Source organism: Perognathus longimembris, chromosome 5 (genome assembly GCF_023159225.1).
Source record: "Perognathus longimembris pacificus isolate PPM17 chromosome 5, ASM2315922v1, whole genome shotgun sequence".
NCBI lineage: Eukaryota > Metazoa > Chordata > Mammalia > Rodentia > Heteromyidae > Perognathus > Perognathus longimembris.
In genome coordinates, this window is record NC_063165.1 from 42,333,821 (window position 1) to 42,342,219 (window position 8,399).

Here is an 8,399-nt window from a genome sequence, read left to right on the forward strand (position 1 = left end):
CAGGCAATCTGGATTCCTGTTGCTACTCTCCCCACCCCCAAACAGCTCAGTAATGGGTTTATAATATAAAGCTTGAGTCTACAAAACAAAATAATTAAGATACCTAAAATTGAGAATGGGTGGGTGAAGATATGCATGTTTGAAACTATTTGTAAAATGGCTAGTGGGTGGTGGGCCCACTTGTAAGTTTTTGATCATCACATCAAAGCAAAATCAAAACATACTCTATCTTGCTCCTAGATCCTATCAGCTGTGTCAATAACCTTATCTAAACCTTGAATGGTTTGTTCATAAAACAAAGTGAGGTGAATGACCCAGTGCATATTCAACACAGACTAAGAAGGCAAAAACAAAATGACAATACAATTCAAAACAAGTTTGTGGAAATTTTAGACTAGTATATTAAAACCTTTCTTTGTCTCTATCACTTGACAGATGGTTAGCCCTCACACAGCCTAGTATCTCTGGCAAAGAAATTATTGTGTCTAGCCAATAACACCCCAAATTTTGACTTAAAATGCATTGTACACATGCTTAGACTTACCTTACAAATATTAATAAAGTTAGTTAGGCTTATTTTTTCCTATAAAAATTTGATACATGTCAAGATACTTTTTGTGCTGTGAATACCTCTTTTTGAATTTCAACCAACTTATACAGACTCAGATTCTATGAAGTTTCCATCCAAATAAGATTTCATTGGTTTTATGGACTGCTTGGTAATCATGCTTTTAAAACTCTCAAAATAATATTTTTAGCCCACGAGTATCATAGAATTTACAAACATTTAATTACCTTGTGGCTCTATGTTGCTCACAAAAAAGTTTTGGTAACTAAGAAAGCATATTAAACATTATACCTTGGGAACTTGTAATACATCCATGTCAAGGACCACAGAGCAAGACTGAGTTTGTCCAGTAATAGACTGTCTTTATTTGAACACTGTTCACATGTAATTATATACTCACACATGCATAATGCACTCAGTCACTCTTACTAGAAACAAAAATTTAGTGTTTAACATTATATTAAACATTCTTCAACTTACCTCTATTGTCTCTTTCAACTGGGCACAGGTGGCTCACTCCTATAATCCTAGCTTCTCAGAAGGTCGAGATCTGAGGGTTATGGTTTGAAGCCAGCCTGGGCAGAAAAGTCCCTATGAAATTCTTATCTTCAGTTAACCACTCAAAAACTAGAAGTGGCACTGAGGCTCAAAGTGGTAGAGCACTAGCCTTGAGCCAAAAAAGCTCAGGGAAAGTGCACAAGTGGAGTTCAAGCCCGACACACACACACACACACACACACACACACACACACACTCACATACACACAGTCTATTCCAATAGTTTAATTTTTTTAAATTTCCTTCTCAATCTTCCTATTTTTAGCTTTCACATGCTGATTGTTCTTGTATATAAATAGTCAAAGGGTACTTACAGCCAAAGGCTCTAAAATGCATTCATTTCAGTTCTTTCTGGAAAAGTTTGTACTATATACTGCCATAAATTAAAGACCTAATGTAAGTATAGGCATACAAAACCTCAACAGTTGAGGATGAGAGGAGTGAGGAAGAGAGGTTGTATAGAATTAAAATAAGCTTATACTTGGTTAACCAAGTAAGATTCACCATTACAGAGAAAATAATGAAAATAAAAAATACTAGGGCTGGGATGTAGCTCAGTGGCAAAACACTTGCCTAGCAAGTGCAACATCCTGGGTTCGATCCCCAGTACCAAAACAGAAAAGACAATATATATATATATATATATATATATATATATATACACATACATATATATACATATATATACAGTTTTAAAAAAATACTTACGCGAGAACTATGAGCCAATTTTGAAAAAGTTAAATACCCACCAACTGAAGCCACTAATTCAGAATTAAACTATTCACTTATTTAAGCTAGGCACCTTTCCTTCTGTTACAACCTAGGATTTCTTCCACCTATAGACAAAATTATTAAAGTAATGCTAAAATCTTCTGCAATGTTCCTCTTGTACTACAAATGGTCTATTAAATAAGAGAGTTGCCAATCAAATGCTTTAGGAATTTTTTAGAGGTTTAAATAACAAAGTAATTTTTTGCAGGTCTTATCTCTCTAATGTCACCTATAAATTAATTACAACAGCTTTCATCCTGATAAAACCACAACTACAAAAGATTGAGATGCTTGGTTTTCAAGTATTTTCCTAATACAAATCATAGCCAAAAAAAAAACAAAATAGGTATTCTAGCATTCATTATACCACTCTTTGCTAGCAAGAAAATAGTACATGGGAACTTTAAAATAAATCTGAAGACCAAATATTTTAAAATATAAAGCAACATTTTATTTATTTCAAACAAAGGCTTAAAATTATGAAAATATATAACCCCTGTCAAAAGACTTACTGAACTAGCAGGGCACTGGTAGCTCATGCCTGTAATCCTAGCTAATCAGGAGGCTGAGATCTGAGGGAATCTATTCAAAGTCAGCCAGGCAGGAAAGTCTGTGAGACTCTGGTCTCCAATTAATCACCAGGAAATGAGAAAACTTACTGACATATATAGAGAACATTTTATGACAGTAACAGAAGGTACAAATAAGCAAACTAAGATTTCCAGGTCATTGGCAACTGGGAAAGACCTTTCTCTCTCTCAAACTTTTATAAGCCCTTGCAAACCACTTTATAAAATGAGAAAGAGGCTAGGTTTTAGTCTTATTGGAAAACAAAGTCTCCTCTCCTAGCAATAAGCACACAAAATGTATCTAACATTACAACACATATTCCACTAAGGCCAACAATTTTTTCTCTTATTTACTATTGTATTCCAAGTACCTAGAACAGTGTCTTGAATAATTTGATGATTTAATCATCCATTTTAGAAAAAAAGAAATGATAATTAGAAAATAAGAGTCCATTAAGCTTTGCTTCCATATTCCAAATGTTTTAAAGAAGTCTCTCTTTACCACTTACTCTAAAGATACTTGGAATAATTTGAAATTCATTTATAAATTATGGATCCTTTACAGGAATTTAGTTGTAGCTTTTACTGCTTTTCTAAATCGACCTAATTATTCAGTCTAGCTTTTTTTTCTGGTAAGTCTAATTTGTCTAGAAAAACTTCTGAAGACTTATATAGACACAAAAATAATATTTTAAGTGGCTTTCCCCTAGATTTTCTTCCTATATGAAGCTGCCAAATTCTTAATAAACTGACAGAAAGAAAAGTTGAATATCTGTGAGTCTTAAAAACTTTCTGATGTAAGTACATAAGAAAGAAACATCTATACAATACCCAGAGTACCAAAATCCCAGAGTACCAAAATCCTTCTTTCTTTTGTACTTTTGTATTTATGTTGGTCTAAATCGGGGAAGGGAAGGGGAACATCAAAATGGTGAGACAAAGGGTAAAAGGTGAACCAATCCAACAGCAATAATTACAATATGTTATAAAACAAGAAATGTACTCACTACCCTTGCGAATATAACTGTAACCCCTCTGTACATCACCTTGACAAAAAAAAATTTTTTTTAAGAAAGGAAGCACCACCACACTGTTAGGATGATACCTACCCAAGCCCTCCCCATAGCCCTCAAATTAAAGTTCTTCTCTCCTCAATTATTCCACTTATTTCTTACAGTTTTTCAATAGCTAGTCAACATACACATGATCTACATATGTATTTCCTAGCATTATAGTAGTATATTACATATAGTAGTGGTATTGAAACACTAGCCTAAAGAGCTAAGAGTAAAGACTTCTTCCTGGAAAGGATAAAATCTGACATTTTAGAATCTTAAGTATCTTTTAGCCTGTTAAAATTAAAACTTCACCATGAACAGGTATATTGCTTTTTGGTAAAAGGCCTGTGTTCTACTTGTAAGATCTAAAACCAAAAACCAAAACTACCCAACTGCCTCATTAAGCAGCTAGTACATTTCCAGAAAACTTGCTTTTCTTCTCACCTATTTACTTCAAAATTGTGTTCTCACGCCTAAAGCCTTTCAAATATGAGCTCGATTGAAATCAGACCCTCAATCTGGGGAGTTAAAACTTAAGCACAGAACAAACAGTGAAAAACATCAGTGATTGTTCCAGGATAACTCCACAATCTTTCTTGGGAGAAGTGGGTTGAAGATTACACACCACTCAGACCCACTCTGATTATGAATGAAAGTGAGTAAGGGCATGAAAAAAAATCATTGTATTTTTGTTTTCTTTTACAAAAGAATATACATAGGTGTAAAGCAAAAAAAAAAAAGTAGAATGAAGTGAAATCTTGACTCTTACACTTTGGGAGGGAGGTAGAAGAGGAAATGCAGTCTATTCCCACAAGACAGAAAAGGGGCCTTGAGATTAGGAGCAGGCACTCGAATAAAAACAAAGCATTTATGAATTTAAGTTAATGATTATTTAAACCCAGTATTAACAGCTACAGAATTTACAAAAATGGTAACTGCGCGTTTTAAAACTTTCAAAAGCAACAAGTTACAGCAGTAACTTCAGAATAGAGTTCATTGGAACACATGAAGGGAATGGGAGGCCTCTGACAATTCTATCGGCTGAAATTCACACAGGAACATGCAGTGAGCAAATTCCACTTCGGCAACAATTTGTTTTTTATTTTTAACTGAAAAAAAAGAAAAATGGTGAAGACGATTTTCACACGTCTAGCAATGTAACATGGTCAACTCAGCTTGGGCCAATGCTGATTCTAGGGACCATACTACAAGCACAGGCTCCCACATTACCTCTGTTTCATTAGGGTCGGTCCTGGAGAGCTGTCATCGCCCTAGTCCTGACCTCATTCAACCCAGCTTGGAGGAAGAGATCAGCGGACTCCCGCTTTAGGTAGTGTAGCTTAGCTGTACGCCATATTGTGTTTTTCGCTAATGTTTATAGTTCGTGTGTGTGCCTAGCATATGCTTGTGCAAGTGTGTGTTTATCAATAGAACTTTTCGAAAAATCCCTGCCTCCTCCTGCCTCTTCAGCATCCTTAAAAAGATGATCAGCTTAGGAGGATGGAGAAAGTGGGAGGTGAGGGGGAAGACACCTAAGAGCTAACGGCAGTAATGTATGAAGACAGTGTACAGGACCGGACCGCATTTAAACTTCCGAACGCCTCCCAACTATCCTCATCACAGGTGTCAAAATGTGGCAACTATTATGTTTTTTTTTTTAAGAAAATGTTTCCAAAGTAGACCAAAGAACAGAAAGGAAAGGTGGGTACTCCGTGCCCCCAAAGCCCTCTGCTCCATCTATTCGTAGAAGTGAAGCAGGTGGGGCCAGTGGTTGCGGGGTCGGCCTTGGGGGGGAGGGAGCGTCCCGGAGGGGGGCCCGGAGGGGCGTCCCGAGGCTGCGGGGCCGGGGACCCCTCCAGTCCCCCGCCCCCCCCCCCTTTCCTCTGACTGCGCTCCAGAGCCAGCGCGCGCCCAGGCCAGCGGAGTGGGGCGGGGCAGGTCCTGCCGGGCCGGGCGGGCCAGGAACTAGGAGGGAGGGGACGGGACGGGAGACTTGCGGGCGCCGCGAGGGGCTCCCCAGTCCCGTCTCGGCCCCCTCGGCTCCTCTTCGGGGCCAGCCAGCCGCAGTTTCAAGCGCTGGGAGTTTTACAGAAGAAAAAAAAAAAAAGGCGGAAGATAGGGTTCCAGCTGTGGGACGCCCCGCCCGCGGCAGACAACACCCGGCGAGCCTCCGCGCCGGGTCGGGTGAGGCCACCGTGGGCGCGAGGAGGGGCGTCCGGAACGGGGGCGCGCGCGCGCGCGCGGGGCGGGGCCGGCCACCCGCCGGCGGGTTCGCCGGGCTGAGAAACTCACTCCCCTTCCCCAGCCCCACCCCGCTCCCCTCCTTCCCGCCCGGCTGCCCCCAACTCCCGGAGACACACCGACGCCGGGTCCCGCACGGCACGCACACACACCCCTCCCGCCAGCTCGCCCGCCCCACAACAAATTAGAGTTTTTGGCGTTACCTCCTCGCGCTCTTTAATCTTCTTTCCTCAACTCCTAAACTTCCCCCCGCCCCTACTTCTCCGGCAGAAGGCCCACATTGGGCGCCTCACTCTAAGAACCTCTAGGTTTCCACACTATTGGGTAACTCTGGTGTCATTCTCTGCTTCAGTGGGCCAATAAGAACCTAAGGGCCCTCGTGAGGTTGCCGCCCATAAACAAAATACACTTTCCTCCTCCCTCCTCTATCCCCGCCCTCAACTACGCCTTCCCTCATTACTTCTATTTTCGATTGGACCAGGAGAGGCCCAATCCGCTATTTCACATAACCATTGGTGTATGGAAACGTCCCTCAAATGAATACTAACATGCGATTGGTGCAGAGTCCTCTCACTCCTCCTCGCTCCCGCCGCAGCTTTGCCCACTCTGGAGAGGTCAGTCCTATCTCGTTGTTCAGTGATGCGAGAGCTGCAAAACGATTGGTCGAGAGAGCCCGTCAGACCGGACTGGACTGAGTCTTGATTCGTCGACACTGACACTATCAAGTTAGGTTGTTTACTCCTCCACCCCTCCCACCCCCTTTTCTTTCCTCACGCCCCCGCCCCCTCCCGACTGCTTTTACTTTCTACGCATTTCTATTTCCTCCTTCATTTATTTATTTATTTGTGATAAACTTAAATGACCCGGCGATGGAGGCGGGACTGGAAGAGAGGCCGGAGAATGACGAGTGGCGGTTTGAGGCCAATTGCTGAGGGGGCTTCAGGGTGAGGGGCAGCGGTGGTGGCCAGTGAGAGGCAGGTGTCTGGAGTGCGCTGGGCCTATGGAGCCGGGATGCCCCAGCGGAGGCGGCGGTTACCCGCTGTCTGGCGCGACGAGACGCGCGCGGGAGGTGGGGGCGGGGGGGGGGTTGGAAGACGGGCGGGGGAGGGGCTGTCGCCGACGGCCCAGGCAGCTGGATGGAAGCTGGATCCTGGGCGGTGGGCGGGAAAACAGGCCGGAGGATCTGGCGTGTCTGCAGCCTCAGGCCACTCCGGTCAGCCTGGGTTCCTCCAAAATGGGACACAGGTTGCCACACCAGGCCAAGAGAGGCCACCTAAGCAAGTGCCAGGGCTCAAGGAGAAAATCCGGAAGATTGTAGAAAAATACGATGTAAACCATTTTGGAGTATAAGCCATCACGCTTCATACAAATGATTTATTATCCTATCGAGAAAAAAAAACCCAAAAGATTATGTTTATTACTAAATGATTTAAGTACTAGGACCCAGCCGGGGCCCACAAATTCAATATCCTGGGAGCTGCAAAGAACAAATAAAGCAACACAGAAAATTAAATGCGGTTCCGATTCTTCAATAAAACCTTCATCCTCATCCATTTGTCACTCAACGTAGCACTCCCAAGAGCCAAATTTTTAAAAAATGCTGGTCCTGTACTCAGTCGTGGGGGGCTTGGAGGAGGGCGGGAGTATGAGGCTCATGGCCAGCAGGAAACCCAGGATGGATTCCTAAAAAGACTTCCTTAAAAGGACTAAGAAGGAAAAAATTGCCTCTAACCTAGGAGGAAAACAATTACTACCAAAATAAGAAGTGACACTTTTTTGGGGGAACTTAAATGGCAATTTGTCACCAGCGAAGGGGTTTTGTCAAAAATAGCATTCCTATAAAGAATATGCTGTATTTGCAATTTGAATGTAATGTTTATAGGATGTATAATGTTCAGTAATTTGCATTAAAACATTTGAAATTTAACCCAACCTTGTCACATATTACATGCTTTCCACACAAAATGCCTGGCATTCACTAGAGATTTGCCAGCAGAAGTGAAGTAAAATAACGTAGTCCTGGTGGATAGAGAAAAGGCACACGACTTTAAACTCAAACTTTTATATTCACCTTGAGAATTTTATGTATAAGGCTCTCAGAATCCAAAAATTAGCAGGGTACAAAATACCATTGGCTGTGAAAGGCAAATGTTTTAAATTTATATGTAAATGTAGCTAAGACTGGCAATAGTGACAGTTTGAAATGCTTCATACAAAACAACTTCACAGGAGAAAAATTCAATTAAATTAACCAAACTGCTCAGTTAATTCCATAACGTCTTCCAGGAGCAATGGCTGTTGGACACTGAAGCTAGATTTGACATTTTTCTCCAAAGAGCTCTATTTGAACAAAGAGAAGGCCATGGTACATGTAGCAGAGGACATGGGAATACAGAAGTAATGCTTAATGCCTAAGAAATTAGGAATATTTGTACTGCACTGAATTTACCACTACTTTGAATTCAAACTTAATGAAAGCTTCTGTGTTCAAAGAGATTAGATTTTGATAAGGGTAGTAGTTAGACATGTATATATTATAAATAAAATGACATCACTAACAGTTGTAATGATGTAAGTGCCATAGGACATTGGAATAGATAAGAATGTTTGTATTTGGGGAGAATAGATATCAGG

At 41.5% G+C, this 8,399-nt stretch overlaps 1 protein-coding gene across 2 annotated transcripts in view; it reads right to left on the reverse strand.

Moving 5' to 3' along the window:
- The window catches only part of Zbtb20 (zinc finger and BTB domain containing 20), a 748,243-nt gene extending 742,162 nt beyond the window's left edge, over nt 1-6,081 (reverse strand). For both annotated transcript variants that reach the window (XM_048346657.1, XM_048346652.1), the window contains exon 1: nt 5,969-6,081. The gene's annotated coding sequence lies outside the window, so the exon portion shown is untranslated. The remainder of the gene's footprint in view (nt 1-5,968) is intronic.
- Nucleotides 6,082-8,399: the final 2,318 nt, after the last annotated feature.